The sequence below is a fragment of the Schistocerca cancellata genome, unplaced genomic scaffold (genome assembly GCF_023864275.1).
Source record: "Schistocerca cancellata isolate TAMUIC-IGC-003103 unplaced genomic scaffold, iqSchCanc2.1 HiC_scaffold_1083, whole genome shotgun sequence".
Classification (NCBI taxonomy): domain Eukaryota; kingdom Metazoa; phylum Arthropoda; class Insecta; order Orthoptera; family Acrididae; genus Schistocerca; species Schistocerca cancellata.
In genome coordinates this window covers 273755-301468 of record NW_026047082.1, presented here as the reverse complement: position 1 = coordinate 301468, position 27714 = coordinate 273755, and the positions used below count along the sequence as shown (strand labels likewise).

The window sequence follows — 27714 nt, the reverse complement described above, 5'->3', positions numbered from 1 at the left end:
TCTTACTCGCTGCAGGCCACCCTATAGCGTGTGCGTCGATTCACCTTGAGTCTCGACTTGTCTCGACTTTGCTCGTCTGACGCGAGAGCTGACGCTCTCCAATCGGCCTATATAAAAAGGACAAGCACGCAAAACGACTGAGAGAGGTATGGCGAGGCGGGCGGGCACCACATTACTTATGCCTCAAGTAAATACCTGCTGCCTGTTATCATGTATTATCTGATTTTACATGTTCTGTCAGACAAATTCAGTTTTATTACTAGTAGATTTCTTTTTTTTTTTTTTCTTTGTTGAAAATTTTTCAACACGCTCCTTCATTTCACTGTGGCCGCACGGCGCGACTTGGCATACCGAGAGGCAAAATGTGGCGCCAGTGCCCTTGACCGAATAGCGCTGCAGCTCCGAAACCGAAGAGGAAAGAGAAATACGAATTGAAACTATCGGCAGTGCCGTGTGTTCGCAGGCGGTCACCCGCCCAAGCACTGACAACGTCCAGTTTCGCGCAGTAGCGGTGATCGGACGAGAAACTGTGCGTTCACCGTGCTGTGACCAGTGAAGTGTTTTAGCGCGTCCCGACAAGTCGCGTTCTGGTCCCCTATCAGTTCCCACACAATGTGACGATTTCCTTGTCACCATACTTCCCCGCCGAAATCGGCGCTGCCTTTTTGAAAGAGTGAAATCGTAGTGGCCCGTGGGGGGATCGAACCCACGACCTTCGCGTTATTAGCACGACGCTCTAACCAACTGAGCTAACGGGCCTCGGTGCAGACAGCCTTCCATCGCTTCGCGGGAATTGCTCTGCGTATTGCCATGTAACATTTCTATGGTAGCAGTCCAACAGTGGACCAGCGTCTCTTCTTTATTCCGCTGCTCGTAGTAATTTCATTGCTTGCCCGTTTCTCTCGGCTGTTTTCAGCTGACGTTAATGAACCAGTAGCTATAATGCGAGGAGGACGTGAAACAGCCTTTCGCAGGGTCAAAACTTGTCGTGATTTTTTCCGAAAAAATTCCGTTCCGGTACCGGGAATCGAACCCGGGCCTCCTGGGTGAGAGCCAGGTATCCTAGCCACTAGACCACACCGGACGTGCACATTTTTCTCCTCGCTTTCCGTGTCGCACTTTCCCTGTTTGCGAGAACCTTTTCGCGCGCCCATGTCAAAAGTCACAATCCATTGCTTTATGCCTCGTTGTTACAGGGGTAGGAGGAAAAGCAAAGCTGTAAGTAGTAATATTTATTTACTTATTTCGCAAGTAAAGACCTGCTGCCTGTCATCATACAGCAGGTCATACATTGTGTGACTTTACACGTTATATCGTACGAAATTCAGTTTTATTACTAGTACATTGTTCCTTGAAAATTTTTCGTAAGAACTGCAGGTAGTAATAACGGGAAGTAAACATTATCACGCTGAGTCGTTGAAGCCTTGTGGATAACAAAGTACGAAGTGTTTCGCTCCTTCGCAAACCCCAGAGCCGTCAATTTAGCTGTGGACGAAAGTAAATTAAATGCCCCGGGTGAGGATCGAACTCACGACCTTAAGATTATGAGACTTACGCGCTGCCTACTGCGCTACCGAGGCAAGTGACCGCCACGCCTTCTGGAATCTCTGTAACTACCAAATACCAGGGGTAGAGAGTCTGCACTTCCTGGCTCATTTTTTTCAGTTGCTACACGTCCATTCCCGGCGCGACAGGCAACTTGCGATGCTAGGCCGACGCCAGTATGTACAATAGCACATAAGAGTCCAAACGAGCAGTCGTGCGCGCTGCATGTTTGGTTATTTCCACACGGAAATACCACGGTTCATTCTCATGGCTCACGCAGTTCGAGTGCGAAAGACACGCAGCACCACTATCGGAGAAAAAACAAAATGATGCATCGGCCGGGAATCGAACCCGGGCCGCCCGCGTGGCAGGCGAGCATTCTACCACTGAACCACCGATGCTCAGCTTCCTGGTGCTTTCCGCGGCAGACGTCTGTGGGGAAAGTGGGACTGCCGTCCAGCGCCGTCGCATCCTCTCGAGAGAATGCTACAGACGCTGAATCCTGCACTGCACTGCTTAAAAATGACGCCCGAACGCGATCGCCTAAGTACTCTTGCGGCGCACGCACGCGACGACTCTTGCCAAAGGACGCGAAATGTGCGTAGAGACGCTGTCTGGATGCGCTCGCCTACCCCGTAATGCGCCTACAGCTACGACCACCTTGAGCCGCCGACGACAGGCGGGAAGCAGACACAGCGCGGCGTGCGCGGACGGAAACCGTGCGGTGGTGGTGTAATGGTCAGCATAGTTGCCTTCCAAGCAGTTGATCCGGGTTCGATTCCCGGCCACCGCAGCCGGCTTTTACTTTTGCGTATGAGTACTTTTGCCACGCGTCCTTCAATTAATGTTTCTTTCCCCATCTTACTCGCTGCAGGCCACCCTATAGCGTGTGCGTCGATTCACCTTGAGTCTCGACTTGTCTCGACTTTGCTCGTCTGACGCGAGAGCTGACGCTCTCCAATCGGTCTATATAAAAAGGACAAGCACGCAAAACGACTGAGAGAGGTATGGCGAGGCGGGCGGGCACCACATTACTTATGCCTCAAGTAAATACCTGCTGCCTGTTATCATGTATTATCTGATTTTACATGTTCTGTCAGACAAATTCAGTTTTATTACTAGTAGATTTCTTTTTTTTTTTTCTTTGTTGAAAATTTTTCAACACGCTCCTTCATTTCACTGTGGCCGCACGGCGCGACTTGGCATACCGAGAGGCAAAATGTGGCGCCAGTGCCCTTGACCGAATAGCGCTGCAGCTCCGAAACCGAAGAGGAAAGAGAAATACGAATTGAAACTATCGGCAGTGCCGTGTGTTCGCAGGCGGTCACCCGCCCAAGCACTGACAACGTCCAGTTTCGCGCAGTAGCGGTGATCGGACGAGAAACTGTGCGTTCACCGTGCTGTGACCAGTGAAGTGTTTTAGCGCGTCCCGACAAGTCGCGTTCTGGTCCCCTATCAGTTCCCACACAATGTGACGATTTCCTTGTCACCATACTTCCCCGCCGAAATCGGCGCTGCCTTTTTGAAAGAGTGAAATCGTAGTGGCCCGTGGGGGGATCGAACCCACGACCTTCGCGTTATTAGCACGACGCTCTAACCAACTGAGCTAACGGGCCTCGGTGCAGACAGCCTTCCATCGCTTCGCGGGAATTGCTCTGCGTATTGCCATGTAACATTTCTATGGTAGCAGTCCAACAGTGGACCAGCGTCTCTTCTTTATTCCGCTGCTCGTAGTAATTTCATTGCTTGCCCGTTTCTCTCGGCTGTTTTCAGCTGACGTTAATGAACCAGTAGCTATAATGCGAGGAGGACGTGAAACAGCCTTTCGCAGGGTCAAAACTTGTCGTGATTTTTTCCGAAAAAATTCCGTTCCGGTACCGGGAATCGAACCCGGGCCTCCTGGGTGAGAGCCAGGTATCCTAGCCACTAGACCACACCGGACGTGCACATTTTTCTCCTCGCTTTCCGTGTCGCACTTTCCCTGTTTGCGAGCACCTTTTCGCGCGCCCATGTCAAAAGTCACAATCCATTGCTTTATGCCTCGTTGTTACAGGGGTAGGAGGAAAAGCAAAGCTGTAAGTAGTAATATTTATTTACTTATTTCGCAAGTAAAGACCTGCTGCCTGTCATCATACAGCAGGTCATACATTGTGTGACTTTACACGTTATATCGTACGAAATTCAGTTTTATTACTAGTACATTGTTCCTTGAAAATTTTTCGTAAGAACTGCAGGTAGTAATAACGGGAAGTAAACATTATCACGCTGAGTCGTTGAAGCCTTGTGGATAACAAAGTACGAAGTGTTTCGCTCCTTCGCAAACCCCAGAGCCGTCAATTTAGCTGTGGACGAAAGTAAATTAAATGCCCCGGGTGAGGATCGAACTCACGACCTTAAGATTATGAGACTTACGCGCTGCCTACTGCGCTACCGAGGCAAGTGACCGCCACGCCTTCTGGAATCTCTGTAACTACCAAATACCAGGGGTAGAGAGTCTGCACTTCCTGGCTCATTTTTTTCAGTTGCTACACGTCCATTCCCGGCGCGACAGGCAACTTGCGATGCTAGGCCGACGCCAGTATGTACAATAGCACATAAGAGTCCAAACGAGCAGTCGTGCGCGCTGCATGTTTGGTTATTTCCACACGGAAATACCACGGTTCATTCTCATGGCTCACGCAGTTCGAGTGCGAAAGACACGCAGCACCACTATCGGAGAAAAAACAAAATGATGCATCGGCCGGGAATCGAACCCGGGCCGCCCGCGTGGCAGGCGAGCATTCTACCACTGAACCACCGATGCTCAGCTTCCTGGTGCTTTCCGCGGCAGACGTCTGTGGGGAAAGTGGGACTGCCGTCCAGCGCCGTCGCATCCTCTCGAGAGAATGCTACAGACGCTGAATCCTGCACTGCACTGCTTAAAAATGACGCCCGAACGCGATCGCCTAAGTACTCTTGCGGCGCACGCACGCGACGACTCTTGCCAAAGGACGCGAAATGTGCGTAGAGACGCTGTCTGGATGCGCTCGCCTACCCCGTAATGCGCCTACAGCTACGACCACCTTGAGCCGCCGACGACAGGCGGGAAGCAGACACAGCGCGGCGTGCGCGGACGGAAACCGTGCGGTGGTGGTGTAATGGTCAGCATAGTTGCCTTCCAAGCAGTTGATCCGGGTTCGATTCCCGGCCACCGCAGCCGGCTTTTACTTTTGCGTATGAGTACTTTTGCCACGCGTCCTTCAATTAATGTTTCTTTCCCCATCTTACTCGCTGCAGGCCACCCTATAGCGTGTGCGTCGATTCACCTTGAGTCTCGACTTGTCTCGACTTTGCTCGTCTGACGCGAGAGCTGACGCTCTCCAATCGGTCTATATAAAAAGGACAAGCACGCAAAACGACTGAGAGAGGTATGGCGAGGCGGGCGGGCACCACATTACTTATGCCTCAAGTAAATACCTGCTGCCTGTTATCATGTATTATCTGATTTTACATGTTCTGTCAGACAAATTCAGTTTTATTACTAGTAGATTTCTTTTTTTTTTTTCTTTGTTGAAAATTTTTCAACACGCTCCTTCATTTCACTGTGGCCGCACGGCGCGACTTGGCATACCGAGAGGCAAAATGTGGCGCCAGTGCCCTTGACCGAATAGCGCTGCAGCTCCGAAACCGAAGAGGAAAGAGAAATACGAATTGAAACTATCGGCAGTGCCGTGTGTTCGCAGGCGGTCACCCGCCCAAGCACTGACAACGTCCAGTTTCGCGCAGTAGCGGTGATCGGACGAGAAACTGTGCGTTCACCGTGCTGTGACCAGTGAAGTGTTTTAGCGCGTCCCGACAAGTCGCGTTCTGGTCCCCTATCAGTTCCCACACAATGTGACGATTTCCTTGTCACCATACTTCCCCGCCGAAATCGGCGCTGCCTTTTTGAAAGAGTGAAATCGTAGTGGCCCGTGGGGGGATCGAACCCACGACCTTCGCGTTATTAGCACGACGCTCTAACCAACTGAGCTAACGGGCCTCGGTGCAGACAGCCTTCCATCGCTTCGCGGGAATTGCTCTGCGTATTGCCATGTAACATTTCTATGGTAGCAGTCCAACAGTGGACCAGCGTCTCTTCTTTATTCCGCTGCTCGTAGTAATTTCATTGCTTGCCCGTTTCTCTCGGCTGTTTTCAGCTGACGTTAATGAACCAGTAGCTATAATGCGAGGAGGACGTGAAACAGCCTTTCGCAGGGTCAAAACTTGTCGTGATTTTTTCCGAAAAAATTCCGTTCCGGTACCGGGAATCGAACCCGGGCCTCCTGGGTGAGAGCCAGGTATCCTAGCCACTAGACCACACCGGACGTGCACATTTTTCTCCTCGCTTTCCGTGTCGCACTTTCCCTGTTTGCGAGCACCTTTTCGCGCGCCCATGTCAAAAGTCACAATCCATTGCTTTATGCCTCGTTGTTACAGGGGTAGGAGGAAAAGCAAAGCTGTAAGTAGTAATATTTATTTACTTATTTCGCAAGTAAAGACCTGCTGCCTGTCATCATACAGCAGGTCATACATTGTGTGACTTTACACGTTATATCGTACGAAATTCAGTTTTATTACTAGTACATTGTTCCTTGAAAATTTTTCGTAAGAACTGCAGGTAGTAATAACGGGAAGTAAACATTATCACGCTGAGTCGTTGAAGCCTTGTGGATAACAAAGTACGAAGTGTTTCGCTCCTTCGCAAACCCCAGAGCCGTCAATTTAGCTGTGGACGAAAGTAAATTAAATGCCCCGGGTGAGGATCGAACTCACGACCTTAAGATTATGAGACTTACGCGCTGCCTACTGCGCTACCGAGGCAAGTGACCGCCACGCCTTCTGGAATCTCTGTAACTACCAAATACCAGGGGTAGAGAGTCTGCACTTCCTGGCTCATTTTTTTCAGTTGCTACACGTCCATTCCCGGCGCGACAGGCAACTTGCGATGCTAGGCCGACGCCAGTATGTACAATAGCACATAAGAGTCCAAACGAGCAGTCGTGCGCGCTGCATGTTTGGTTATTTCCACACGGAAATACCACGGTTCATTCTCATGGCTCACGCAGTTCGAGTGCGAAAGACACGCAGCACCACTATCGGAGAAAAAACAAAATGATGCATCGGCCGGGAATCGAACCCGGGCCGCCCGCGTGGCAGGCGAGCATTCTACCACTGAACCACCGATGCTCAGCTTCCTGGTGCTTTCCGCGGCAGACGTCTGTGGGGAAAGTGGGACTGCCGTCCAGCGCCGTCGCATCCTCTCGAGAGAATGCTACAGACGCTGAATCCTGCACTGCACTGCTTAAAAATGACGCCCGAACGCGATCGCCTAAGTACTCTTGCGGCGCACGCACGCGACGACTCTTGCCAAAGGACGCGAAATGTGCGTAGAGACGCTGTCTGGATGCGCTCGCCTACCCCGTAATGCGCCTACAGCTACGACCACCTTGAGCCGCCGACGACAGGCGGGAAGCAGACACAGCGCGGCGTGCGCGGACGGAAACCGTGCGGTGGTGGTGTAATGGTCAGCATAGTTGCCTTCCAAGCAGTTGATCCGGGTTCGATTCCCGGCCACCGCAGCCGGCTTTTACTTTTGCGTATGAGTACTTTTGCCACGCGTCCTTCAATTAATGTTTCTTTCCCCATCTTACTCGCTGCAGGCCACCCTATAGCGTGTGCGTCGATTCACCTTGAGTCTCGACTTGTCTCGACTTTGCTCGTCTGACGCGAGAGCTGACGCTCTCCAATCGGCCTATATAAAAAGGACAAGCACGCAAAACGACTGAGAGAGGTATGGCGAGGCGGGCGGGCACCACATTACTTATGCCTCAAGTAAATACCTGCTGCCTGTTATCATGTATTATCTGATTTTACATGTTCTGTCAGACAAATTCAGTTTTATTACTAGTAGATTTCTTTTTTTTTTTTTTCTTTGTTGAAAATTTTTCAACACGCTCCTTCATTTCACTGTGGCCGCACGGCGCGACTTGGCATACCGAGAGGCAAAATGTGGCGCCAGTGCCCTTGACCGAATAGCGCTGCAGCTCCGAAACCGAAGAGGAAAGAGAAATACGAATTGAAACTATCGGCAGTGCCGTGTGTTCGCAGGCGGTCACCCGCCCAAGCACTGACAACGTCCAGTTTCGCGCAGTAGCGGTGATCGGACGAGAAACTGTGCGTTCACCGTGCTGTGACCAGTGAAGTGTTTTAGCGCGTCCCGACAAGTCGCGTTCTGGTCCCCTATCAGTTCCCACACAATGTGACGATTTCCTTGTCACCATACTTCCCCGCCGAAATCGGCGCTGCCTTTTTGAAAGAGTGAAATCGTAGTGGCCCGTGGGGGGATCGAACCCACGACCTTCGCGTTATTAGCACGACGCTCTAACCAACTGAGCTAACGGGCCTCGGTGCAGACAGCCTTCCATCGCTTCGCGGGAATTGCTCTGCGTATTGCCATGTAACATTTCTATGGTAGCAGTCCAACAGTGGACCAGCGTCTCTTCTTTATTCCGCTGCTCGTAGTAATTTCATTGCTTGCCCGTTTCTCTCGGCTGTTTTCAGCTGACGTTAATGAACCAGTAGCTATAATGCGAGGAGGACGTGAAACAGCCTTTCGCAGGGTCAAAACTTGTCGTGATTTTTTCCGAAAAAATTCCGTTCCGGTACCGGGAATCGAACCCGGGCCTCCTGGGTGAGAGCCAGGTATCCTAGCCACTAGACCACACCGGACGTGCACATTTTTCTCCTCGCTTTCCGTGTCGCACTTTCCCTGTTTGCGAGCACCTTTTCGCGCGCCCATGTCAAAAGTCACAATCCATTGCTTTATGCCTCGTTGTTACAGGGGTAGGAGGAAAAGCAAAGCTGTAAGTAGTAATATTTATTTACTTATTTCGCAAGTAAAGACCTGCTGCCTGTCATCATACAGCAGGTCATACATTGTGTGACTTTACACGTTATATCGTACGAAATTCAGTTTTATTACTAGTACATTGTTCCTTGAAAATTTTTCGTAAGAACTGCAGGTAGTAATAACGGGAAGTAAACATTATCACGCTGAGTCGTTGAAGCCTTGTGGATAACAAAGTACGAAGTGTTTCGCTCCTTCGCAAACCCCAGAGCTGTCAATTTAGCTGTGGACGAAAGTAAATTAAATGCCCCGGGTGAGGATCGAACTCACGACCTTAAGATTATGAGACTTACGCGCTGCCTACTGCGCTACCGAGGCAAGTGACCGCCACGCCTTCTGGAATCTCTGTAACTACCAAATACCAGGGGTAGAGAGTCTGCACTTCCTGGCTCATTTTTTTCAGTTGCTACACGTCCATTCCCGGCGCGACAGGCAACTTGCGATGCTAGGCCGACGCCAGTATGTACAATAGCACATAAGAGTCCAAACGAGCAGTCGTGCGCGCTGCATGTTTGGTTATTTCCACACGGAAATACCACGGTTCATTCTCATGGCTCACGCAGTTCGAGTGCGAAAGACACGCAGCACCACTATCGGAGAAAAAACAAAATGATGCATCGGCCGGGAATCGAACCCGGGCCGCCCGCGTGGCAGGCGAGCATTCTACCACTGAACCACCGATGCTCAGCTTCCTGGTGCTTTCCGCGGCAGACGTCTGTGGGGAAAGTGGGACTGCCGTCCAGCGCCGTCGCATCCTCTCGAGAGAATGCTACAGACGCTGAATCCTGCACTGCACTGCTTAAAAATGACGCCCGAACGCGATCGCCTAAGTACTCTTGCGGCGCACGCACGCGACGACTCTTGCCAAAGGACGCGAAATGTGCGTAGAGACGCTGTCTGGATGCGCTCGCCTACCCCGTAATGCGCCTACAGCTACGACCACCTTGAGCCGCCGACGACAGGCGGGAAGCAGACACAGCGCGGCGTGCGCGGACGGAAACCGTGCGGTGGTGGTGTAATGGTCAGCATAGTTGCCTTCCAAGCAGTTGATCCGGGTTCGATTCCCGGCCACCGCAGCCGGCTTTTACTTTTGCGTATGAGTACTTTTGCCACGCGTCCTTCAATTAATGTTTCTTTCCCCATCTTACTCGCTGCAGGCCACCCTATAGCGTGTGCGTCGATTCACCTTGAGTCTCGACTTGTCTCGACTTTGCTCGTCTGACGCGAGAGCTGACGCTCTCCAATCGGCCTATATAAAAAGGACAAGCACGCAAAACGACTGAGAGAGGTATGGCGAGGCGGGCGGGCACCACATTACTTATGCCTCAAGTAAATACCTGCTGCCTGTTATCATGTATTATCTGATTTTACATGTTCTGTCAGACAAATTCAGTTTTATTACTAGTAGATTTCTTTTTTTTTTTTTTCTTTGTTGAAAATTTTTCAACACGCTCCTTCATTTCACTGTGGCCGCACGGCGCGACTTGGCATACCGAGAGGCAAAATGTGGCGCCAGTGCCCTTGACCGAATAGCGCTGCAGCTCCGAAACCGAAGAGGAAAGAGAAATACGAATTGAAACTATCGGCAGTGCCGTGTGTTCGCAGGCGGTCACCCGCCCAAGCACTGACAACGTCCAGTTTCGCGCAGTAGCGGTGATCGGACGAGAAACTGTGCGTTCACCGTGCTGTGACCAGTGAAGTGTTTTAGCGCGTCCCGACAAGTCGCGTTCTGGTCCCCTATCAGTTCCCACACAATGTGACGATTTCCTTGTCACCATACTTCCCCGCCGAAATCGGCGCTGCCTTTTTGAAAGAGTGAAATCGTAGTGGCCCGTGGGGGGATCGAACCCACGACCTTCGCGTTATTAGCACGACGCTCTAACCAACTGAGCTAACGGGCCTCGGTGCAGACAGCCTTCCATCGCTTCGCGGGAATTGCTCTGCGTATTGCCATGTAACATTTCTATGGTAGCAGTCCAACAGTGGACCAGCGTCTCTTCTTTATTCCGCTGCTCGTAGTAATTTCATTGCTTGCCCGTTTCTCTCGGCTGTTTTCAGCTGACGTTAATGAACCAGTAGCTATAATGCGAGGAGGACGTGAAACAGCCTTTCGCAGGGTCAAAACTTGTCGTGATTTTTTCCGAAAAAATTCCGTTCCGGTACCGGGAATCGAACCCGGGCCTCCTGGGTGAGAGCCAGGTATCCTAGCCACTAGACCACACCGGACGTGCACATTTTTCTCCTCGCTTTCCGTGTCGCACTTTCCCTGTTTGCGAGAACCTTTTCGCGCGCCCATGTCAAAAGTCACAATCCATAGCTTTATGCCTCGTTGTTACAGGGGTAGGAGGAAAAGCAAAGCTGTAAGTAGTAATATTTATTTACTTATTTCGCAAGTAAAGACCTGCTGCCTGTCATCATACAGCAGGTCATACATTGTGTGACTTTACACGTTATATCGTACGAAATTCAGTTTTATTACTAGTACATTGTTCCTTGAAAATTTTTCGTAAGAACTGCAGGTAGTAATAACGGGAAGTAAACATTATCACGCTGAGTCGTTGAAGCCTTGTGGATAACAAAGTACGAAGTGTTTCGCTCCTTCGCAAACCCCAGAGCCGTCAATTTAGCTGTGGACGAAAGTAAATTAAATGCCCCGGGTGAGGATCGAACTCACGACCTTAAGATTATGAGACTTACGCGCTGCCTACTGCGCTACCGAGGCAAGTGACCGCCACGCCTTCTGGAATCTCTGTAACTACCAAATACCAGGGGTAGAGAGTCTGCAATTCCTGGCTCATTTTTTTCAGTTGCTACACGTCCATTCCCGGCGCGACAGGCAACTTGCGATGCTAGGCCGACGCCAGTATGTACAATAGCACATAAGAGTCCAAACGAGCAGTCGTGCGCGCTGCATGTTTGGTTATTTCCACACGGAAATACCACGGTTCATTCTCATGGCTCACGCAGTTCGAGTGCGAAAGACACGCAGCACCACTATCGGAGAAAAAACAAAATGATGCATCGGCCGGGAATCGAACCCGGGCCGCCCGCGTGGCAGGCGAGCATTCTACCACTGAACCACCGATGCTCAGCTTCCTGGTGCTTTCCGCGGCAGACGTCTGTGGGGAAAGTGGGACTGCCGTCCAGCGCCGTCGCATCCTCTCGAGAGAATGCTACAGACGCTGAATCCTGCACTGCACTGCTTAAAAATGACGCCCGAACGCGATCGCCTAAGTACTCTTGCGGCGCACGCACGCGACGACTCTTGCCAAAGGACGCGAAATGTGCGTAGAGACGCTGTCTGGATGCGCTCGCCTACCCCGTAATGCGCCTACAGCTACGACCACCTTGAGCCGCCGACGACAGGCGGGAAGCAGACACAGCGCGGCGTGCGCGGACGGAAACCGTGCGGTGGTGGTGTAATGGTCAGCATAGTTGCCTTCCAAGCAGTTGATCCGGGTTCGATTCCCGGCCACCGCAGCCGGCTTTTACTTTTGCGTATGAGTACTTTTGCCACGCGTCCTTCAATTAATGTTTCTTTCCCCATCTTACTCGCTGCAGGCCACCCTATAGCGTGTGCGTCGATTCACCTTGAGTCTCGACTTGTCTCGACTTTGCTCGTCTGACGCGAGAGCTGACGCTCTCCAATCGGCCTATATAAAAAGGACAAGCACGCAAAACGACTGAGAGAGGTATGGCGAGGCGGGCGGGCACCACATTACTTATGCCTCAAGTAAATACCTGCTGCCTGTTATCATGTATTATCTGATTTTACATGTTCTGTCAGACAAATTCAGTTTTATTACTAGTAGATTTCTTTTTTTTTTTTTTCTTTGTTGAAAATTTTTCAACACGCTCCTTCATTTCACTGTGGCCGCACGGCGCGACTTGGCATACCGAGAGGCAAAATGTGGCGCCAGTGCCCTTGACCGAATAGCGCTGCAGCTCCGAAACCGAAGAGGAAAGAGAAATACGAATTGAAACTATCGGCAGTGCCGTGTGTTCGCAGGCGGTCACCCGCCCAAGCACTGACAACGTCCAGTTTCGCGCAGTAGCGGTGATCGGACGAGAAACTGTGCGTTCACCGTGCTGTGACCAGTGAAGTGTTTTAGCGCGTCCCGACAAGTCGCGTTCTGGTCCCCTATCAGTTCCCACACAATGTGACGATTTCCTTGTCACCATACTTCCCCGCCGAAATCGGCGCTGCCTTTTTGAAAGAGTGAAATCGTAGTGGCCCGTGGGGGGATCGAACCCACGACCTTCGCGTTATTAGCACGACGCTCTAACCAACTGAGCTAACGGGCCTCGGTGCAGACAGCCTTCCATCGCTTCGCGGGAATTGCTCTGCGTATTGCCATGTAACATTTCTATGGTAGCAGTCCAACAGTGGACCAGCGTCTCTTCTTTATTCCGCTGCTCGTAGTAATTTCATTGCTTGCCCGTTTCTCTCGGCTGTTTTCAGCTGACGTTAATGAACCAGTAGCTATAATGCGAGGAGGACGTGAAACAGCCTTTCGCAGGGTCAAAACTTGTCGTGATTTTTTCCGAAAAAATTCCGTTCCGGTACCGGGAATCGAACCCGGGCCTCCTGGGTGAGAGCCAGGTATCCTAGCCACTAGACCACACCGGACGTGCACATTTTTCTCCTCGCTTTCCGTGTCGCACTTTCCCTGTTTGCGAGAACCTTTTCGCGCGCCCATGTCAAAAGTCACAATCCATAGCTTTATGCCTCGTTGTTACAGGGGTAGGAGGAAAAGCAAAGCTGTAAGTAGTAATATTTATTTACTTATTTCGCAAGTAAAGACCTGCTGCCTGTCATCATACAGCAGGTCATACATTGTGTGACTTTACACGTTATATCGTACGAAATTCAGTTTTATTACTAGTACATTGTTCCTTGAAAATTTTTCGTAAGAACTGCAGGTAGTAATAACGGGAAGTAAACATTATCACGCTGAGTCGTTGAAGCCTTGTGGATAACAAAGTACGAAGTGTTTCGCTCCTTCGCAAACCCCAGAGCCGTCAATTTAGCTGTGGACGAAAGTAAATTAAATGCCCCGGGTGAGGATCGAACTCACGACCTTAAGATTATGAGACTTACGCGCTGCCTACTGCGCTACCGAGGCAAGTGACCGCCACGCCTTCTGGAATCTCTGTAACTACCAAATACCAGGGGTAGAGAGTCTGCAATTCCTGGCTCATTTTTTTCAGTTGCTACACGTCCATTCCCGGCGCGACAGGCAACTTGCGATGCTAGGCCGACGCCAGTATGTACAATAGCACATAAGAGTCCAAACGAGCAGTCGTGCGCGCTGCATGTTTGGTTATTTCCACACGGAAATACCACGGTTCATTCTCATGGCTCACGCAGTTCGAGTGCGAAAGACACGCAGCACCACTATCGGAGAAAAAACAAAATGATGCATCGGCCGGGAATCGAACCCGGGCCGCCCGCGTGGCAGGCGAGCATTCTACCACTGAACCACCGATGCTCAGCTTCCTGGTGCTTTCCGCGGCAGACGTCTGTGGGGAAAGTGGGACTGCCGTCCAGCGCCGTCGCATCCTCTCGAGAGAATGCTACAGACGCTGAATCCTGCACTGCACTGCTTAAAAATGACGCCCGAACGCGATCGCCTAAGTACTCTTGCGGCGCACGCACGCGACGACTCTTGCCAAAGGACGCGAAATGTGCGTAGAGACGCTGTCTGGATGCGCTCGCCTACCCCGTAATGCGCCTACAGCTACGACCACCTTGAGCCGCCGACGACAGGCGGGAAGCAGACACAGCGCGGCGTGCGCGGACGGAAACCGTGCGGTGGTGGTGTAATGGTCAGCATAGTTGCCTTCCAAGCAGTTGATCCGGGTTCGATTCCCGGCCACCGCAGCCGGCTTTTACTTTTGCGTATGAGTACTTTTGCCACGCGTCCTTCAATTAATGTTTCTTTCCCCATCTTACTCGCTGCAGGCCACCCTATAGCGTGTGCGTCGATTCACCTTGAGTCTCGACTTGTCTCGACTTTGCTCGTCTGACGCGAGAGCTGACGCTCTCCAATCGGCCTATATAAAAAGGACAAGCACGCAAAACGACTGAGAGAGGTATGGCGAGGCGGGCGGGCACCACATTACTTATGCCTCAAGTAAATACCTGCTGCCTGTTATCATGTATTATCTGATTTTACATGTTCTGTCAGACAAATTCAGTTTTATTACTAGTAGATTTCTTTTTTTTTTTTCTTTGTTGAAAATTTTTCAACACGCTCCTTCATTTCACTGTGGCCGCACGGCGCGACTTGGCATACCGAGAGGCAAAATGTGGCGCCAGTGCCCTTGACCGAATAGCGCTGCAGCTCCGAAACCGAAGAGGAAAGAGAAATACGAATTGAAACTATCGGCAGTGCCGTGTGTTCGCAGGCGGTCACCCGCCCAAGCACTGACAACGTCCAGTTTCGCGCAGTAGCGGTGATCGGACGAGAAACTGTGCGTTCACCGTGCTGTGACCAGTGAAGTGTTTTAGCGCGTCCCGACAAGTCGCGTTCTGGTCCCCTATCAGTTCCCACACAATGTGACGATTTCCTTGTCACCATACTTCCCCGCCGAAATCGGCGCTGCCTTTTTGAAAGAGTGAAATCGTAGTGGCCCGTGGGGGGATCGAACCCACGACCTTCGCGTTATTAGCACGACGCTCTAACCAACTGAGCTAACGGGCCTCGGTGCAGACAGCCTTCCATCGCTTCGCGGGAATTGCTCTGCGTATTGCCATGTAACATTTCTATGGTAGCAGTCCAACAGTGGACCAGCGTCTCTTCTTTATTCCGCTGCTCGTAGTAATTTCATTGCTTGCCCGTTTCTCTCGGCTGTTTTCAGCTGACGTTAATGAACCAGTAGCTATAATGCGAGGAGGACGTGAAACAGCCTTTCGCAGGGTCAAAACTTGTCGTGATTTTTTCCGAAAAAATTCCGTTCCGGTACCGGGAATCGAACCCGGGCCTCCTGGGTGAGAGCCAGGTATCCTAGCCACTAGACCACACCGGACGTGCACATTTTTCTCCTCGCTTTCCGTGTCGCACTTTCCCTGTTTGCGAGCACCTTTTCGCGCGCCCATGTCAAAAGTCACAATCCATTGCTTTATGCCTCGTTGTTACAGGGGTAGGAGGAAAAGCAAAGCTGTAAGTAGTAATATTTATTTACTTATTTCGCAAGTAAAGACCTGCTGCCTGTCATCATACAGCAGGTCATACATTGTGTGACTTTACACGTTATATCGTACGAAATTCAGTTTTATTACTAGTACATTGTTCCTTGAAAATTTTTCGTAAGAACTGCAGGTAGTAATAACGGGAAGTAAACATTATCACGCTGAGTCGTTGAAGCCTTGTGGATAACAAAGTACGAAGTGTTTCGCTCCTTCGCAAACCCCAGAGCCGTCAATTTAGCTGTGGACGAAAGTAAATTAAATGCCCCGGGTGAGGATCGAACTCACGACCTTAAGATTATGAGACTTACGCGCTGCCTACTGCGCTACCGAGGCAAGTGACCGCCACGCCTTCTGGAATCTCTGTAACTACCAAATACCAGGGGTAGAGAGTCTGCACTTCCTGGCTCATTTTTTTCAGTTGCTACACGTCCATTCCCGGCGCGACAGGCAACTTGCGATGCTAGGCCGACGCCAGTATGTACAATAGCACATAAGAGTCCAAACGAGCAGTCGTGCGCGCTGCATGTTTGGTTATTTCCACACGGAAATACCACGGTTCATTCTCATGGCTCACGCAGTTCGAGTGCGAAAGACACGCAGCACCACTATCGGAGAAAAAACAAAATGATGCATCGGCCGGGAATCGAACCCGGGCCGCCCGCGTGGCAGGCGAGCATTCTACCACTGAACCACCGATGCTCAGCTTCCTGGTGCTTTCCGCGGCAGACGTCTGTGGGGAAAGTGGGACTGCCGTCCAGCGCCGTCGCATCCTCTCGAGAGAATGCTACAGACGCTGAATCCTGCACTGCACTGCTTAAAAATGACGCCCGAACGCGATCGCCTAAGTACTCTTGCGGCGCACGCACGCGACGACTCTTGCCAAAGGACGCGAAATGTGCGTAGAGACGCTGTCTGGATGCGCTCGCCTACCCCGTAATGCGCCTACAGCTACGACCACCTTGAGCCGCCGACGACAGGCGGGAAGCAGACACAGCGCGGCGTGCGCGGACGGAAACCGTGCGGTGGTGGTGTAATGGTCAGCATAGTTGCCTTCCAAGCAGTTGATCCGGGTTCGATTCCCGGCCACCGCAGCCGGCTTTTACTTTTGCGTATGAGTACTTTTGCCACGCGTCCTTCAATTAATGTTTCTTTCCCCATCTTACTCGCTGCAGGCCACCCTATAGCGTGTGCGTCGATTCACCTTGAGTCTCGACTTGTCTCGACTTTGCTCGTCTGACGCGAGAGCTGACGCTCTCCAATCGGCCTATATAAAAAGGACAAGCACGCAAAACGACTGAGAGAGGTATGGCGAGGCGGGCGGGCACCACATTACTTATGCCTCAAGTAAATACCTGCTGCCTGTTATCATGTATTATCTGATTTTACATGTTCTGTCAGACAAATTCAGTTTTATTACTAGTAGATTTCTTTTTTTTTTTTCTTTGTTGAAAATTTTTCAACACGCTCCTTCATTTCACTGTGGCCGCACGGCGCGACTTGGCATACCGAGAGGCAAAATGTGGCGCCAGTGCCCTTGACCGAATAGCGCTGCAGCTCCGAAACCGAAGAGGAAAGAGAAATACGAATTGAAACTATCGGCAGTGCCGTGTGTTCGCAGGCGGTCACCCGCCCAAGCACTGACAACGTCCAGTTTCGCGCAGTAGCGGTGATCGGACGAGAAACTGTGCGTTCACCGTGCTGTGACCAGTGAAGTGTTTTAGCGCGTCCCGACAAGTCGCGTTCTGGTCCCCTATCAGTTCCCACACAATGTGACGATTTCCTTGTCACCATACTTCCCCGCCGAAATCGGCGCTGCCTTTTTGAAAGAGTGAAATCGTAGTGGCCCGTGGGGGGATCGAACCCACGACCTTCGCGTTATTAGCACGACGCTCTAACCAACTGAGCTAACGGGCCTCGGTGCAGACAGCCTTCCATCGCTTCGCGGGAATTGCTCTGCGTATTGCCATGTAACATTTCTATGGTAGCAGTCCAACAGTGGACCAGCGTCTCTTCTTTATTCCGCTGCTCGTAGTAATTTCATTGCTTGCCCGTTTCTCTCGGCTGTTTTCAGCTGACGTTAATGAACCAGTAGCTATAATGCGAGGAGGACGTGAAACAGCCTTTCGCAGGGTCAAAACTTGTCGTGATTTTTTCCGAAAAAATTCCGTTCCGGTACCGGGAATCGAACCCGGGCCTCCTGGGTGAGAGCCAGGTATCCTAGCCACTAGACCACACCGGACGTGCACATTTTTCTCCTCGCTTTCCGTGTCGCACTTTCCCTGTTTGCGAGCACCTTTTCGCGCGCCCATGTCAAAAGTCACAATCCATTGCTTTATGCCTCGTTGTTACAGGGGTAGGAGGAAAAGCAAAGCTGTAAGTAGTAATATTTATTTACTTATTTCGCAAGTAAAGACCTGCTGCCTGTCATCATACAGCAGGTCATACATTGTGTGACTTTACACGTTATATCGTACGAAATTCAGTTTTATTACTAGTACATTGTTCCTTGAAAATTTTTCGTAAGAACTGCAGGTAGTAATAACGGGAAGTAAACATTATCACGCTGAGTCGTTGAAGCCTTGTGGATAACAAAGTACGAAGTGTTTCGCTCCTTCGCAAACCCCAGAGCCGTCAATTTAGCTGTGGACGAAAGTAAATTAAATGCCCCGGGTGAAGATCGAACTCACGACCTTAAGATTATGAGACTTACGCGCTGCCTACTGCGCTACCGAGGCAAGTGACCGCCACGCCTTCTGGAATCTCTGTAACTACCAAATACCAGGGGTAGAGAGTCTGCACTTCCTGGCTCATTTTTTTCAGTTGCTACACGTCCATTCCCGGCGCGACAGGCAACTTGCGATGATAGGCCGACGCCAGTATGTACAATAGCACATAAGAGTCCAAACGAGCAGTCGTGCGCGCTGCATGTTTGGTTATTTCCACACGGAAATACCACGGTTCATTCTCATGGCTCACGCAGTTCGAGTGCGAAAGACACGCAGCACCACTATCGGAGAAAAAACAAAATGATGCATCGGCCGGGAATCGAACCCGGGCCGCCCGCGTGGCAGGCGAGCATTCTACCACTGAACCACCGATGCTCAGCTTCCTGGTGCTTTCCGCGGCAGACGTCTGTGGGGAAAGTGGGACTGCCGTCCAGCGCCGTCGCATCCTCTCGAGAGAATGCTACAGACGCTGAATCCTGCACTGCACTGCTTAAAAATGACGCCCAAACGCGATCGCCTAAGTACTCTTGCGGCGCACGCACGCGACGACTCTTGCCAAAGGACGCGAAATGTGCGTAGAGACGCTGTCTGGATGCGCTCGCCTACCCCGTAATGCGCCTACAGCTACGACCACCTTGAGCCGCCGACGACAGGCGGGAAGCAGACACAGCGCGGCGTGCGCGGACGGAAACCGTGCGGTGGTGGTGTAATGGTCAGCATAGTTGCCTTCCAAGCAGTTGATCCGGGTTCGATTCCCGGCCACCGCAGCCGGCTTTTACTTTTGCGTATGAGTACTTTTGCCACGCGTCCTTCAATTAATGTTTCTTTCCCCATCTTACTCGCTGCAGGCCACCCTATAGCGTGTGCGTCGATTCACCTTGAGTCTCGACTTGTCTCGACTTTGCTCGTCTGACGCGAGAGCTGACGCTCTCCAATCGGCCTATATAAAAAGGACAAGCACGCAAAACGACTGAGAGAGGTATGGCGAGGCGGGCGGGCACCACATTACTTATGCCTCAAGTAAATACCTGCTGCCTGTTATCATGTATTATCTGATTTTACATGTTCTGTCAGACAAATTCAGTTTTATTACTAGTAGATTTCTTTTTTTTTTTCTTTGTTGAAAATTTTTCAACACGCTCCTTCATTTCACTGTGGCCGCACGGCGCGACTTGGCATACCGAGAGGCAAAATGTGGCGCCAGTGCCCTTGACCGAATAGCGCTGCAGCTCCGAAACCGAAGAGGAAAGAGAAATACGAATTGAAACTATCGGCAGTGCCGTGTGTTCGCAGGCGGTCACCCGCCCAAGCACTGACAACGTCCAGTTTCGCGCAGTAGCGGTGATCGGACGAGAAACTGTGCGTTCACCGTGCTGTGACCAGTGAAGTGTTTTAGCGCGTCCCGACAAGTCGCGTTCTGGTCCCCTATCAGTTCCCACACAATGTGACGATTTCCTTGTCACCATACTTCCCCGCCGAAATCGGCGCTGCCTTTTTGAAAGAGTGAAATCGTAGTGGCCCGTGGGGGGATCGAACCCACGACCTTCGCGTTATTAGCACGACGCTCTAACCAACTGAGCTAACGGGCCTCGGTGCAGACAGCCTTCCATCGCTTCGCGGGAATTGCTCTGCGTATTGCCATGTAACATTTCTATGGTAGCAGTCCAACAGTGGACCAGCGTCTCTTCTTTATTCCGCTGCTCGTAGTAATTTCATTGCTTGCCCGTTTCTCTCGGCTGTTTTCAGCTGACGTTAATGAACCAGTAGCTATAATGCGAGGAGGACGTGAAACAGCCTTTCGCAGGGTCAAAACTTGTCGTGATTTTTTCCGAAAAAATTCCGTTCCGGTACCGGGAATCGAACCCGGGCCTCCTGGGTGAGAGCCAGGTATCCTAGCCACTAGACCACACCGGACGTGCACATTTTTCTCCTCGCTTTCCGTGTCGCACTTTCCCTGTTTGCGAGCACCTTTTCGCGCGCCCATGTCAAAAGTCACAATCCATTGCTTTATGCCTCGTTGTTACAGGGGTAGGAGGAAAAGCAAAGCTGTAAGTAGTAATATTTATTTACTTATTTCGCAAGTAAAGACCTGCTGCCTGTCATCATACAGCAGGTCATACATTGTGTGACTTTACACGTTATATCGTACGAAATTCAGTTTTATTACTAGTACATTGTTCCTTGAAAATTTTTCGTAAGAACTGCAGGTAGTAATAACGGGAAGTAAACATAATCACGCTGAGTCGTTGAAGCCTTGTGGATAACAAAGTACGAAGTGTTTCGCTCCTTCGCAAACCCCAGAGCCGTCAATTTAGCTGTGGACGAAAGTAAATTAAATGCCCCGGGTGAAGATCGAACTCACGACCTTAAGATTATGAGACTTACGCGCTGCCTACTGCGCTACCGAGGCAAGTGACCGCCACGCCTTCTGGAATCTCTGTAACTACCAAATACCAGGGGTAGAGAGTCTGCACTTCCTGGCTCATTTTTTTCAGTTGCTACACGTCCATTCCCGGCGCGACAGGCAACTTGCGATGATAGGCCGACGCCAGTATGTACAATAGCACATAAGAGCCCAAACGAGCAGTCGTGCGCGCTGCATGTTTGGTTATTTCCACACGGAAATACCACGGTTCATTCTCATGGCTCACGCAGTTCGAGTGCGAAAGACACGCAGCACCACTATCGGAGAAAAAACAAAATGATGCATCGGCCGGGAATCGAACCCGGGCCGCCCGCGTGGCAGGCGAGCATTCTACCACTGAACCACCGATGCTCAGCTTCCTGGTGCTTTCCGCGGCAGACGTCTGTGGGGAAAGTGGGACTGCCGTCCAGCGCCGTCGCATCCTCTCGAGAGAATGCTACAGACGCTGAATCCTGCACTGCACTGCTTAAAAATGACGCCCAAACGCGATCGCCTAAGTACTCTTGCGGCGCACGCACGCGACGACTCTTGCCAAAGGACGCGAAATGTGCGTAGAGACGCTGTCTGGATGCGCTCGCCTACCCCGTAATGCGCCTACAGCTACGACCACCTTGAGCCGCCGACGACAGGCGGGAAGCAGACACAGCGCGGCGTGCGCGGACGGAAACCGTGCGGTGGTGGTGTAATGGTCAGCATAGTTGCCTTCCAAGCAGTTGATCCGGGTTCGATTCCCGGCCACCGCAGCCGGCTTTTACTTTTGCGTATGAGTACTTTTGCCACGCGTCCTTCAATTAATGTTTCTTTCCCCATCTTACTCGCTGCAGGCCACCCTATAGCGTGTGCGTCGATTCACCTTGAGTCTCGACTTGTCTCGACTTTGCTCGTCTGACGCGAGAGCTGACGCTCTCCAATCGGCCTATATAAAAAGGACAAGCACGCAAAACGACTGAGAGAGGTATGGCGAGGCGGGCGGGCACCACATTACTTATGCCTCAAGTAAATACCTGCTGCCTGTTATCATGTATTATCTGATTTTACATGTTCTGTCAGACAAATTCAGTTTTATTACTAGTAGATTTCTTTTTTTTTTTTTCTTTGTTGAAAATTTTTCAACACGCTCCTTCATTTCACTGTGGCCGCACGGCGCGACTTGGCATACCGAGAGGCAAAATGTGGCGCCAGTGCCCTTGACCGAATAGCGCTGCAGCTCCGAAACCGAAGAGGAAAGAGAAATACGAATTGAAACTATCGGCAGTGCCGTGTGTTCGCAGGCGGTCACCCGCCCAAGCACTGACAACGTCCAGTTTCGCGCAGTAGCGGTGATCGGACGAGAAACTGTGCGTTCACCGTGCTGTGACCAGTGAAGTGTTTTAGCGCGTCCCGACAAGTCGCGTTCTGGTCCCCTATCAGTTCCCACACAATGTGACGATTTCCTTGTCACCATACTTCCCCGCCGAAATCGGCGCTGCCTTTTTGAAAGAGTGAAATCGTAGTGGCCCGTGGGGGGATCGAACCCACGACCTTCGCGTTATTAGCACGACGCTCTAACCAACTGAGCTAACGGGCCTCGGTGCAGACAGCCTTCCATCGCTTCGCGGGAATTGCTCTGCGTATTGCCATGTAACATTTCTATGGTAGCAGTCCAACAGTGGACCAGCGTCTCTTCTTTATTCCGCTGCTCGTAGTAATTTCATTGCTTGCCCGTTTCTCTCGGCTGTTTTCAGCTGACGTTAATGAACCAGTAGCTATAATGCGAGGAGGACGTGAAACAGCCTTTCGCAGGGTCAAAACTTGTCGTGATTTTTTCCGAAAAAATTCCGTTCCGGTACCGGGAATCGAACCCGGGCCTCCTGGGTGAGAGCCAGGTATCCTAGCCACTAGACCACACCGGACGTGCACATTTTTCTCCTCGCTTTCCGTGTCGCACTTTCCCTGTTTGCGAGCACCTTTTCGCGCGCCCATGTCAAAAGTCACAATCCATTGCTTTATGCCTCGTTGTTACAGGGGTAGGAGGAAAAGCAAAGCTGTAAGTAGTAATATTTATTTACTTATTTCGCAAGTAAAGACCTGCTGCCTGTCATCATACAGCAGGTCATACATTGTGTGACTTTACACGTTATATCGTACGAAATTCAGTTTTATTACTAGTACATTGTTCCTTGAAAATTTTTCGTAAGAACTGCAGGTAGTAATAACGGGAAGTAAACATTATCACGCTGAGTCGTTGAAGCCTTGTGGATAACAAAGTACGAAGTGTTTCGCTCCTTCGCAAACCCCAGAGCCGTCAATTTAGCTGTGGACGAAAGTAAATTAAATGCCCCGGGTGAGGATCGAACTCACGACCTTAAGATTATGAGACTTACGCGCTGCCTACTGCGCTACCGAGGCAAGTGACCGCCACGCCTTCTGGAATCTCTGTAACTACCAAATACCAGGGGTAGAGAGTCTGCACTTCCTGGCTCATTTTTTTCAGTTGCTACACGTCCATTCCCGGCGCGACAGGCAACTTGCGATGCTAGGCCGACGCCAGTATGTACAATAGCACATAAGAGTCCAAACGAGCAGTCGTGCGCGCTGCATGTTTGGTTATTTCCACACGGAAATACCACGGTTCATTCTCATGGCTCACGCAGTTCGAGTGCGAAAGACACGCAGCACCACTATCGGAGAAAAAACAAAATGATGCATCGGCCGGGAATCGAACCCGGGCCGCCCGCGTGGCAGGCGAGCATTCTACCACTGAACCACCGATGCTCAGCTTCCTGGTGCTTTCCGCGGCAGACGTCTGTGGGGAAAGTGGGACTGCCGTCCAGCGCCGTCGCATCCTCTCGAGAGAATGCTACAGACGCTGAATCCTGCACTGCACTGCTTAAAAATGACGCCCGAACGCGATCGCCTAAGTACTCTTGCGGCGCACGCACGCGACGACTCTTGCCAAAGGACGCGAAATGTGCGTAGAGACGCTGTCTGGATGCGCTCGCCTACCCCGTAATGCGCCTACAGCTACGACCACCTTGAGCCGCCGACGACAGGCGGGAAGCAGACACAGCGCGGCGTGCGCGGACGAAAACCGTGCGGTGGTGGTGTAATGGTCAGCATAGTTGCCTTCCAAGCAGTTGATCCGGGTTCGATTCCCGGCCACCGCAGCCGGCTTTCACTTTTGCGTATGAGTACTTTTGCCACGCGTCCTTCAATTAATGTTTCTTTCCCCATTTTACTCGCTGCAGGCCACCCTATAGCGTGTGCGTCGATTCACCTTGAGTCTCGACTTGTCTCGACTTTGCTCGTCTGACGCGAGAGCTGACGCTCTCCAATCGGCCTATATAAAAAGGACAAGCACGCAAAACGACTGAGAGAGGTATGGCGAGGCGGGCGGGCACCACATTACTTATGCCTCAAGTAAATACCTGCTGCCTGTTATCATGTATTGTCTGATTTTACATGTTCTGTCAGACAAATTCAGTTTTATTACTAGTAGATTTCTTTTTTTTTTTTTTTTTGTTGAAAATTTTTCAACACGCTCCTTCATTTCACTGTGGCCGCACGGCGCGACTTGGCATACCGAGAGGCAAAATGTGGCGCCAGTGCCCTTGACCGAATAGCGCTGCAGCTCCGAAACCGAAGAGGAAAGAGAAATACGAATTGAAACTATCGGCAGTGCCGTGTGTTCGCAGGCGGTCACCCGCCCAAGCACTGACAACGTCCAGTTTCGCGCAGTAGCGGTGATCGGACGAGAAACTGTGCGTTCACCGTGCTGTGACCAGTGAAGTGTTTTAGCGCGTCCCGACAAGTCGCGTTCTGGTCCCCTATCAGTTCCCACACAATGTGACGATTTCCTTGTCACCATACTTCCCCGCCGAAATCGGCGCTGCCTTTTTGAAAGAGTGAAATCGTAGTGGCCCGTGGGGGGATCGAACCCACGACCTTCGCGTTATTAGCACGACGCTCTAACCAACTGAGCTAACGGGCCTCGGTGCAGACAGCCTTCCATCGCTTCGCGGGAATTGCTCTGCGTATTGCCATGTAACATTTCTATGGTAGCAGTCCAACAGTGGACCAGCGTCTCTTCTTTATTCCGCTGCTCGTAGTAATTTCATTGCTTGCCCGTTTCTCTCGGCTGTTTTCAGCTGACGTTAATGAACCAGTAGCTATAATGCGAGGAGGACGTGAAACAGCCTTTCGCAGGGTCAAAACTTGTCGTGATTTTTTCCGAAAAAATTCCGTTCCGGTACCGGGAATCGAACCCGGGCCTCCTGGGTGAGAGCCAGGTATCCTAGCCACTAGACCACACCGGACGTGCACATTTTTCTCCTCGCTTTCCGTGTCGCACTTTCCCTGTTTGCGAGCACCTTTTCGCGCGCCCATGTCAAAAGTCACAATCCATTGCTTTATGCCTCGTTGTTACAGGGGTAGGAGGAAAAGCAAAGCTGTAAGTAGTAATATTTATTTACTTATTTCGCAAGTAAAGACCTGCTGCCTGTCATCATACAGCAGGTCATACATTGTGTGACTTTACACGTTATATCGTACGAAATTCAGTTTTATTACTAGTACATTGTTCCTTGAAAATTTTTCGTAAGAACTGCAGGTAGTAATAACGGGAAGTAAACATTATCACGCTGAGTCGTTGAAGCCTTGTGGATAACAAAGTACGAAGTGTTTCGCTCCTTCGCAAACCCCAGAGCCGTCAATTTAGCTGTGGACGAAAGTAAATTAAATGCCCCGGGTGAGGATCGAACTCACGACCTTAAGATTATGAGACTTACGCGCTGCCTACTGCGCTACCGAGGCAAGTGACCGCCACGCCTTCTGGAATCTCTGTAACTACCAAATACCAGGGGTAGAGAGTCTGCACTTCCTGGCTCATTTTTTTCAGTTGCTACACGTCCATTCCCGGCGCGACAGGCAACTTGCGATGCTAGGCCGACGCCAGTATGTACAATAGCACATAAGAGTCCAAACGAGCAGTCGTGCGCGCTGCATGTTTGGTTATTTCCACACGGAAATACCACGGTTCATTCTCATGGCTCACGCAGTTCGAGTGCGAAAGACACGCAGCACCACTATCGGAGAAAAAACAAAATGATGCATCGGCCGGGAATCGAACCCGGGCCGCCCGCGTGGCAGGCGAGCATTCTACCACTGAACCACCGATGCTCAGCTTCCTGGTGCTTTCCGCGGCAGACGTCTGTGGGGAAAGTGGGACTGCCGTCCAGCGCCGTCGCATCCTCTCGAGAGAATGCTACAGACGCTGAATCCTGCACTGCACTGCTTAAAAATGACGCCCGAACGCGATCGCCTAAGTACTCTTGCGGCGCACGCACGCGACGACTCTTGCCAAAGGACGCGAAATGTGCGTAGAGACGCTGTCTGGATGCGCTCGCCTACCCCGTAATGCGCCTACAGCTACGACCACCTTGAGCCGCCGACGACAGGCGGGAAGCAGACACAGCGCGGCGTGCGCGGACGAAAACCGTGCGGTGGTGGTGTAATGGTCAGCATAGTTGCCTTCCAAGCAGTTGATCCGGGTTCGATTCCCGGCCACCGCAGCCGGCTTTCACTTTTGCGTATGAGTACTTTTGCCACGCGTCCTTCAATTAATGTTTCTTTCCCCATTTTACTCGCTGCAGGCCACCCTATAGCGTGTGCGTCGATTCACCTTGAGTCTCGACTTGTCTCGACTTTGCTCGTCTGACGCGAGAGCTGACGCTCTCCAATCGGCCTATATAAAAAGGACAAGCACGCAAAACGACTGAGAGAGGTATGGCGAGGCGGGCGGGCACCACATTACTTATGCCTCAAGTAAATACCTGCTGCCTGTTATCATGTATTGTCTGATTTTACATGTTCTGTCAGACAAATTCAGTTTTATTACTAGTAGATTTCTTTTTTTTTTTTTTTTGTTGAAAATTTTTCAACACGCTCCTTCATTTCACTGTGGCCGCACGGCGCGACTTGGCATACCGAGAGGCAAAATGTGGCGCCAGTGCCCTTGACCGAATAGCGCTGCAGCTCCGAAACCGAAGAGGAAAGAGAAATACGAATTGAAACTATCGGCAGTGCCGTGTGTTCGCAGGCGGTCACCCGCCCAAGCACTGACAACGTCCAGTTTCGCGCAGTAGCGGTGATCGGACGAGAAACTGTGCGTTCACCGTGCTGTGACCAGTGAAGTGTTTTAGCGCGTCCCGACAAGTCGCGTTCTGGTCCCCTATCAGTTCCCACACAATGTGACGATTTCCTTGTCACCATACTTCCCCGCCGAAATCGGCGCTGCCTTTTTGAAAGAGTGAAATCGTAGTGGCCCGTGGGGGGATCGAACCCACGACCTTCGCGTTATTAGCACGACGCTCTAACCAACTGAGCTAACGGGCCTCGGTGCAGACAGCCTTCCATCGCTTCGCGGGAATTGCTCTGCGTATTGCCATGTAACATTTCTATGGTAGCAGTCCAACAGTGGACCAGCGTCTCTTCTTTATTCCGCTGCTCGTAGTAATTTCATTGCTTGCCCGTTTCTCTCGGCTGTTTTCAGCTGACGTTAATGAACCAGTAGCTATAATGCGAGGAGGACGTGAAACAGCCTTTCGCAGGGTCAAAACTTGTCGTGATTTTTTCCGAAAAAATTCCGTTCCGGTACCGGGAATCGAACCCGGGCCTCCTGGGTGAGAGCCAGGTATCCTAGCCACTAGACCACACCGGACGTGCACATTTTTCTCCTCGCTTTCCGTGTCGCACTTTCCCTGTTTGCGAGCACCTTTTCGCGCGCCCATGTCAAAAGTCACAATCCATTGCTTTATGCCTCGTTGTTACAGGGGTAGGAGGAAAAGCAAAGCTGTAAGTAGTAATATTTATTTACTTATTTCGCAAGTAAAGACCTGCTGCCTGTCATCATACAGCAGGT

At 51.2% G+C, this 27714-nt stretch overlaps 57 non-coding genes across 57 annotated transcripts; 11 read left to right on the top strand and 46 right to left on the bottom strand.

Annotated features, from left to right (window-relative positions):
• Positions 1–685: 685 nt before the first annotated feature.
• Positions 686–759, bottom strand: Trnai-aau (transfer RNA isoleucine (anticodon AAU)). The gene has a single exon. It is a non-coding gene; the product is annotated as a tRNA-Ile (tRNA).
• Positions 760–1012: 253 nt separating this feature from the next.
• Positions 1013–1084, bottom strand: Trnae-cuc (transfer RNA glutamic acid (anticodon CUC)). The gene has a single exon. It is a non-coding gene; the product is annotated as a tRNA-Glu (tRNA).
• A 423-nt stretch (positions 1085–1507) lies between these two features.
• Trnam-cau (transfer RNA methionine (anticodon CAU)) lies at positions 1508–1580 on the bottom strand. Its single transcript has one exon. It is a non-coding gene; the product is annotated as a tRNA-Met (tRNA).
• Positions 1581–1875: 295 nt separating this feature from the next.
• On the bottom strand, positions 1876–1946 carry Trnag-gcc (transfer RNA glycine (anticodon GCC)). The gene has a single exon. It is a non-coding gene; the product is annotated as a tRNA-Gly (tRNA).
• A 320-nt stretch (positions 1947–2266) lies between these two features.
• Positions 2267–2338, top strand: Trnag-ucc (transfer RNA glycine (anticodon UCC)). Its single transcript has one exon. It is a non-coding gene; the product is annotated as a tRNA-Gly (tRNA).
• A 749-nt stretch (positions 2339–3087) lies between these two features.
• Trnai-aau (transfer RNA isoleucine (anticodon AAU)) lies at positions 3088–3161 on the bottom strand. The gene has a single exon. It is a non-coding gene; the product is annotated as a tRNA-Ile (tRNA).
• Positions 3162–3414: 253 nt separating this feature from the next.
• On the bottom strand, positions 3415–3486 carry Trnae-cuc (transfer RNA glutamic acid (anticodon CUC)). The gene has a single exon. It is a non-coding gene; the product is annotated as a tRNA-Glu (tRNA).
• A 423-nt stretch (positions 3487–3909) lies between these two features.
• Trnam-cau (transfer RNA methionine (anticodon CAU)) lies at positions 3910–3982 on the bottom strand. The gene has a single exon. It is a non-coding gene; the product is annotated as a tRNA-Met (tRNA).
• A 295-nt stretch (positions 3983–4277) lies between these two features.
• On the bottom strand, positions 4278–4348 carry Trnag-gcc (transfer RNA glycine (anticodon GCC)). The gene has a single exon. It is a non-coding gene; the product is annotated as a tRNA-Gly (tRNA).
• Positions 4349–4668: 320 nt separating this feature from the next.
• Positions 4669–4740, top strand: Trnag-ucc (transfer RNA glycine (anticodon UCC)). The gene has a single exon. It is a non-coding gene; the product is annotated as a tRNA-Gly (tRNA).
• Positions 4741–5489: 749 nt separating this feature from the next.
• Trnai-aau (transfer RNA isoleucine (anticodon AAU)) lies at positions 5490–5563 on the bottom strand. The gene has a single exon. It is a non-coding gene; the product is annotated as a tRNA-Ile (tRNA).
• A 253-nt stretch (positions 5564–5816) lies between these two features.
• Trnae-cuc (transfer RNA glutamic acid (anticodon CUC)) lies at positions 5817–5888 on the bottom strand. The gene has a single exon. It is a non-coding gene; the product is annotated as a tRNA-Glu (tRNA).
• Positions 5889–6311: 423 nt separating this feature from the next.
• Positions 6312–6384, bottom strand: Trnam-cau (transfer RNA methionine (anticodon CAU)). The gene has a single exon. It is a non-coding gene; the product is annotated as a tRNA-Met (tRNA).
• Positions 6385–6679: 295 nt separating this feature from the next.
• Positions 6680–6750, bottom strand: Trnag-gcc (transfer RNA glycine (anticodon GCC)). The gene has a single exon. It is a non-coding gene; the product is annotated as a tRNA-Gly (tRNA).
• A 320-nt stretch (positions 6751–7070) lies between these two features.
• On the top strand, positions 7071–7142 carry Trnag-ucc (transfer RNA glycine (anticodon UCC)). The gene has a single exon. It is a non-coding gene; the product is annotated as a tRNA-Gly (tRNA).
• Positions 7143–7893: 751 nt separating this feature from the next.
• Trnai-aau (transfer RNA isoleucine (anticodon AAU)) lies at positions 7894–7967 on the bottom strand. The gene has a single exon. It is a non-coding gene; the product is annotated as a tRNA-Ile (tRNA).
• Positions 7968–8220: 253 nt separating this feature from the next.
• Trnae-cuc (transfer RNA glutamic acid (anticodon CUC)) lies at positions 8221–8292 on the bottom strand. Its single transcript has one exon. It is a non-coding gene; the product is annotated as a tRNA-Glu (tRNA).
• A 423-nt stretch (positions 8293–8715) lies between these two features.
• On the bottom strand, positions 8716–8788 carry Trnam-cau (transfer RNA methionine (anticodon CAU)). Its single transcript has one exon. It is a non-coding gene; the product is annotated as a tRNA-Met (tRNA).
• Positions 8789–9083: 295 nt separating this feature from the next.
• Trnag-gcc (transfer RNA glycine (anticodon GCC)) lies at positions 9084–9154 on the bottom strand. Its single transcript has one exon. It is a non-coding gene; the product is annotated as a tRNA-Gly (tRNA).
• A 320-nt stretch (positions 9155–9474) lies between these two features.
• On the top strand, positions 9475–9546 carry Trnag-ucc (transfer RNA glycine (anticodon UCC)). Its single transcript has one exon. It is a non-coding gene; the product is annotated as a tRNA-Gly (tRNA).
• A 751-nt stretch (positions 9547–10297) lies between these two features.
• Trnai-aau (transfer RNA isoleucine (anticodon AAU)) lies at positions 10298–10371 on the bottom strand. Its single transcript has one exon. It is a non-coding gene; the product is annotated as a tRNA-Ile (tRNA).
• Positions 10372–10624: 253 nt separating this feature from the next.
• On the bottom strand, positions 10625–10696 carry Trnae-cuc (transfer RNA glutamic acid (anticodon CUC)). The gene has a single exon. It is a non-coding gene; the product is annotated as a tRNA-Glu (tRNA).
• A 423-nt stretch (positions 10697–11119) lies between these two features.
• Positions 11120–11192, bottom strand: Trnam-cau (transfer RNA methionine (anticodon CAU)). The gene has a single exon. It is a non-coding gene; the product is annotated as a tRNA-Met (tRNA).
• Positions 11193–11487: 295 nt separating this feature from the next.
• Trnag-gcc (transfer RNA glycine (anticodon GCC)) lies at positions 11488–11558 on the bottom strand. The gene has a single exon. It is a non-coding gene; the product is annotated as a tRNA-Gly (tRNA).
• A 320-nt stretch (positions 11559–11878) lies between these two features.
• Positions 11879–11950, top strand: Trnag-ucc (transfer RNA glycine (anticodon UCC)). Its single transcript has one exon. It is a non-coding gene; the product is annotated as a tRNA-Gly (tRNA).
• Positions 11951–12701: 751 nt separating this feature from the next.
• On the bottom strand, positions 12702–12775 carry Trnai-aau (transfer RNA isoleucine (anticodon AAU)). The gene has a single exon. It is a non-coding gene; the product is annotated as a tRNA-Ile (tRNA).
• A 253-nt stretch (positions 12776–13028) lies between these two features.
• On the bottom strand, positions 13029–13100 carry Trnae-cuc (transfer RNA glutamic acid (anticodon CUC)). The gene has a single exon. It is a non-coding gene; the product is annotated as a tRNA-Glu (tRNA).
• A 423-nt stretch (positions 13101–13523) lies between these two features.
• Trnam-cau (transfer RNA methionine (anticodon CAU)) lies at positions 13524–13596 on the bottom strand. Its single transcript has one exon. It is a non-coding gene; the product is annotated as a tRNA-Met (tRNA).
• Positions 13597–13891: 295 nt separating this feature from the next.
• Positions 13892–13962, bottom strand: Trnag-gcc (transfer RNA glycine (anticodon GCC)). Its single transcript has one exon. It is a non-coding gene; the product is annotated as a tRNA-Gly (tRNA).
• Positions 13963–14282: 320 nt separating this feature from the next.
• On the top strand, positions 14283–14354 carry Trnag-ucc (transfer RNA glycine (anticodon UCC)). The gene has a single exon. It is a non-coding gene; the product is annotated as a tRNA-Gly (tRNA).
• A 749-nt stretch (positions 14355–15103) lies between these two features.
• Positions 15104–15177, bottom strand: Trnai-aau (transfer RNA isoleucine (anticodon AAU)). The gene has a single exon. It is a non-coding gene; the product is annotated as a tRNA-Ile (tRNA).
• A 253-nt stretch (positions 15178–15430) lies between these two features.
• Positions 15431–15502, bottom strand: Trnae-cuc (transfer RNA glutamic acid (anticodon CUC)). The gene has a single exon. It is a non-coding gene; the product is annotated as a tRNA-Glu (tRNA).
• Positions 15503–15925: 423 nt separating this feature from the next.
• On the bottom strand, positions 15926–15998 carry Trnam-cau (transfer RNA methionine (anticodon CAU)). The gene has a single exon. It is a non-coding gene; the product is annotated as a tRNA-Met (tRNA).
• A 295-nt stretch (positions 15999–16293) lies between these two features.
• Positions 16294–16364, bottom strand: Trnag-gcc (transfer RNA glycine (anticodon GCC)). Its single transcript has one exon. It is a non-coding gene; the product is annotated as a tRNA-Gly (tRNA).
• A 320-nt stretch (positions 16365–16684) lies between these two features.
• Trnag-ucc (transfer RNA glycine (anticodon UCC)) lies at positions 16685–16756 on the top strand. Its single transcript has one exon. It is a non-coding gene; the product is annotated as a tRNA-Gly (tRNA).
• A 749-nt stretch (positions 16757–17505) lies between these two features.
• Trnai-aau (transfer RNA isoleucine (anticodon AAU)) lies at positions 17506–17579 on the bottom strand. The gene has a single exon. It is a non-coding gene; the product is annotated as a tRNA-Ile (tRNA).
• Positions 17580–17832: 253 nt separating this feature from the next.
• Trnae-cuc (transfer RNA glutamic acid (anticodon CUC)) lies at positions 17833–17904 on the bottom strand. The gene has a single exon. It is a non-coding gene; the product is annotated as a tRNA-Glu (tRNA).
• A 423-nt stretch (positions 17905–18327) lies between these two features.
• Positions 18328–18400, bottom strand: Trnam-cau (transfer RNA methionine (anticodon CAU)). Its single transcript has one exon. It is a non-coding gene; the product is annotated as a tRNA-Met (tRNA).
• Positions 18401–18695: 295 nt separating this feature from the next.
• Positions 18696–18766, bottom strand: Trnag-gcc (transfer RNA glycine (anticodon GCC)). Its single transcript has one exon. It is a non-coding gene; the product is annotated as a tRNA-Gly (tRNA).
• Positions 18767–19086: 320 nt separating this feature from the next.
• Trnag-ucc (transfer RNA glycine (anticodon UCC)) lies at positions 19087–19158 on the top strand. The gene has a single exon. It is a non-coding gene; the product is annotated as a tRNA-Gly (tRNA).
• Positions 19159–19906: 748 nt separating this feature from the next.
• Positions 19907–19980, bottom strand: Trnai-aau (transfer RNA isoleucine (anticodon AAU)). Its single transcript has one exon. It is a non-coding gene; the product is annotated as a tRNA-Ile (tRNA).
• Positions 19981–20233: 253 nt separating this feature from the next.
• Trnae-cuc (transfer RNA glutamic acid (anticodon CUC)) lies at positions 20234–20305 on the bottom strand. The gene has a single exon. It is a non-coding gene; the product is annotated as a tRNA-Glu (tRNA).
• Positions 20306–20728: 423 nt separating this feature from the next.
• Positions 20729–20801, bottom strand: Trnam-cau (transfer RNA methionine (anticodon CAU)). Its single transcript has one exon. It is a non-coding gene; the product is annotated as a tRNA-Met (tRNA).
• A 295-nt stretch (positions 20802–21096) lies between these two features.
• Positions 21097–21167, bottom strand: Trnag-gcc (transfer RNA glycine (anticodon GCC)). The gene has a single exon. It is a non-coding gene; the product is annotated as a tRNA-Gly (tRNA).
• Positions 21168–21487: 320 nt separating this feature from the next.
• On the top strand, positions 21488–21559 carry Trnag-ucc (transfer RNA glycine (anticodon UCC)). Its single transcript has one exon. It is a non-coding gene; the product is annotated as a tRNA-Gly (tRNA).
• Positions 21560–22309: 750 nt separating this feature from the next.
• Positions 22310–22383, bottom strand: Trnai-aau (transfer RNA isoleucine (anticodon AAU)). The gene has a single exon. It is a non-coding gene; the product is annotated as a tRNA-Ile (tRNA).
• A 253-nt stretch (positions 22384–22636) lies between these two features.
• On the bottom strand, positions 22637–22708 carry Trnae-cuc (transfer RNA glutamic acid (anticodon CUC)). Its single transcript has one exon. It is a non-coding gene; the product is annotated as a tRNA-Glu (tRNA).
• A 423-nt stretch (positions 22709–23131) lies between these two features.
• Trnam-cau (transfer RNA methionine (anticodon CAU)) lies at positions 23132–23204 on the bottom strand. Its single transcript has one exon. It is a non-coding gene; the product is annotated as a tRNA-Met (tRNA).
• Positions 23205–23499: 295 nt separating this feature from the next.
• Positions 23500–23570, bottom strand: Trnag-gcc (transfer RNA glycine (anticodon GCC)). Its single transcript has one exon. It is a non-coding gene; the product is annotated as a tRNA-Gly (tRNA).
• Positions 23571–23890: 320 nt separating this feature from the next.
• Positions 23891–23962, top strand: Trnag-ucc (transfer RNA glycine (anticodon UCC)). The gene has a single exon. It is a non-coding gene; the product is annotated as a tRNA-Gly (tRNA).
• Positions 23963–24712: 750 nt separating this feature from the next.
• Positions 24713–24786, bottom strand: Trnai-aau (transfer RNA isoleucine (anticodon AAU)). Its single transcript has one exon. It is a non-coding gene; the product is annotated as a tRNA-Ile (tRNA).
• Positions 24787–25039: 253 nt separating this feature from the next.
• On the bottom strand, positions 25040–25111 carry Trnae-cuc (transfer RNA glutamic acid (anticodon CUC)). Its single transcript has one exon. It is a non-coding gene; the product is annotated as a tRNA-Glu (tRNA).
• A 423-nt stretch (positions 25112–25534) lies between these two features.
• Positions 25535–25607, bottom strand: Trnam-cau (transfer RNA methionine (anticodon CAU)). The gene has a single exon. It is a non-coding gene; the product is annotated as a tRNA-Met (tRNA).
• A 295-nt stretch (positions 25608–25902) lies between these two features.
• Trnag-gcc (transfer RNA glycine (anticodon GCC)) lies at positions 25903–25973 on the bottom strand. Its single transcript has one exon. It is a non-coding gene; the product is annotated as a tRNA-Gly (tRNA).
• Positions 25974–26293: 320 nt separating this feature from the next.
• On the top strand, positions 26294–26365 carry Trnag-ucc (transfer RNA glycine (anticodon UCC)). The gene has a single exon. It is a non-coding gene; the product is annotated as a tRNA-Gly (tRNA).
• A 749-nt stretch (positions 26366–27114) lies between these two features.
• Positions 27115–27188, bottom strand: Trnai-aau (transfer RNA isoleucine (anticodon AAU)). The gene has a single exon. It is a non-coding gene; the product is annotated as a tRNA-Ile (tRNA).
• A 253-nt stretch (positions 27189–27441) lies between these two features.
• On the bottom strand, positions 27442–27513 carry Trnae-cuc (transfer RNA glutamic acid (anticodon CUC)). Its single transcript has one exon. It is a non-coding gene; the product is annotated as a tRNA-Glu (tRNA).
• Between the last annotated feature and the right edge of the window lie 201 nt (positions 27514–27714).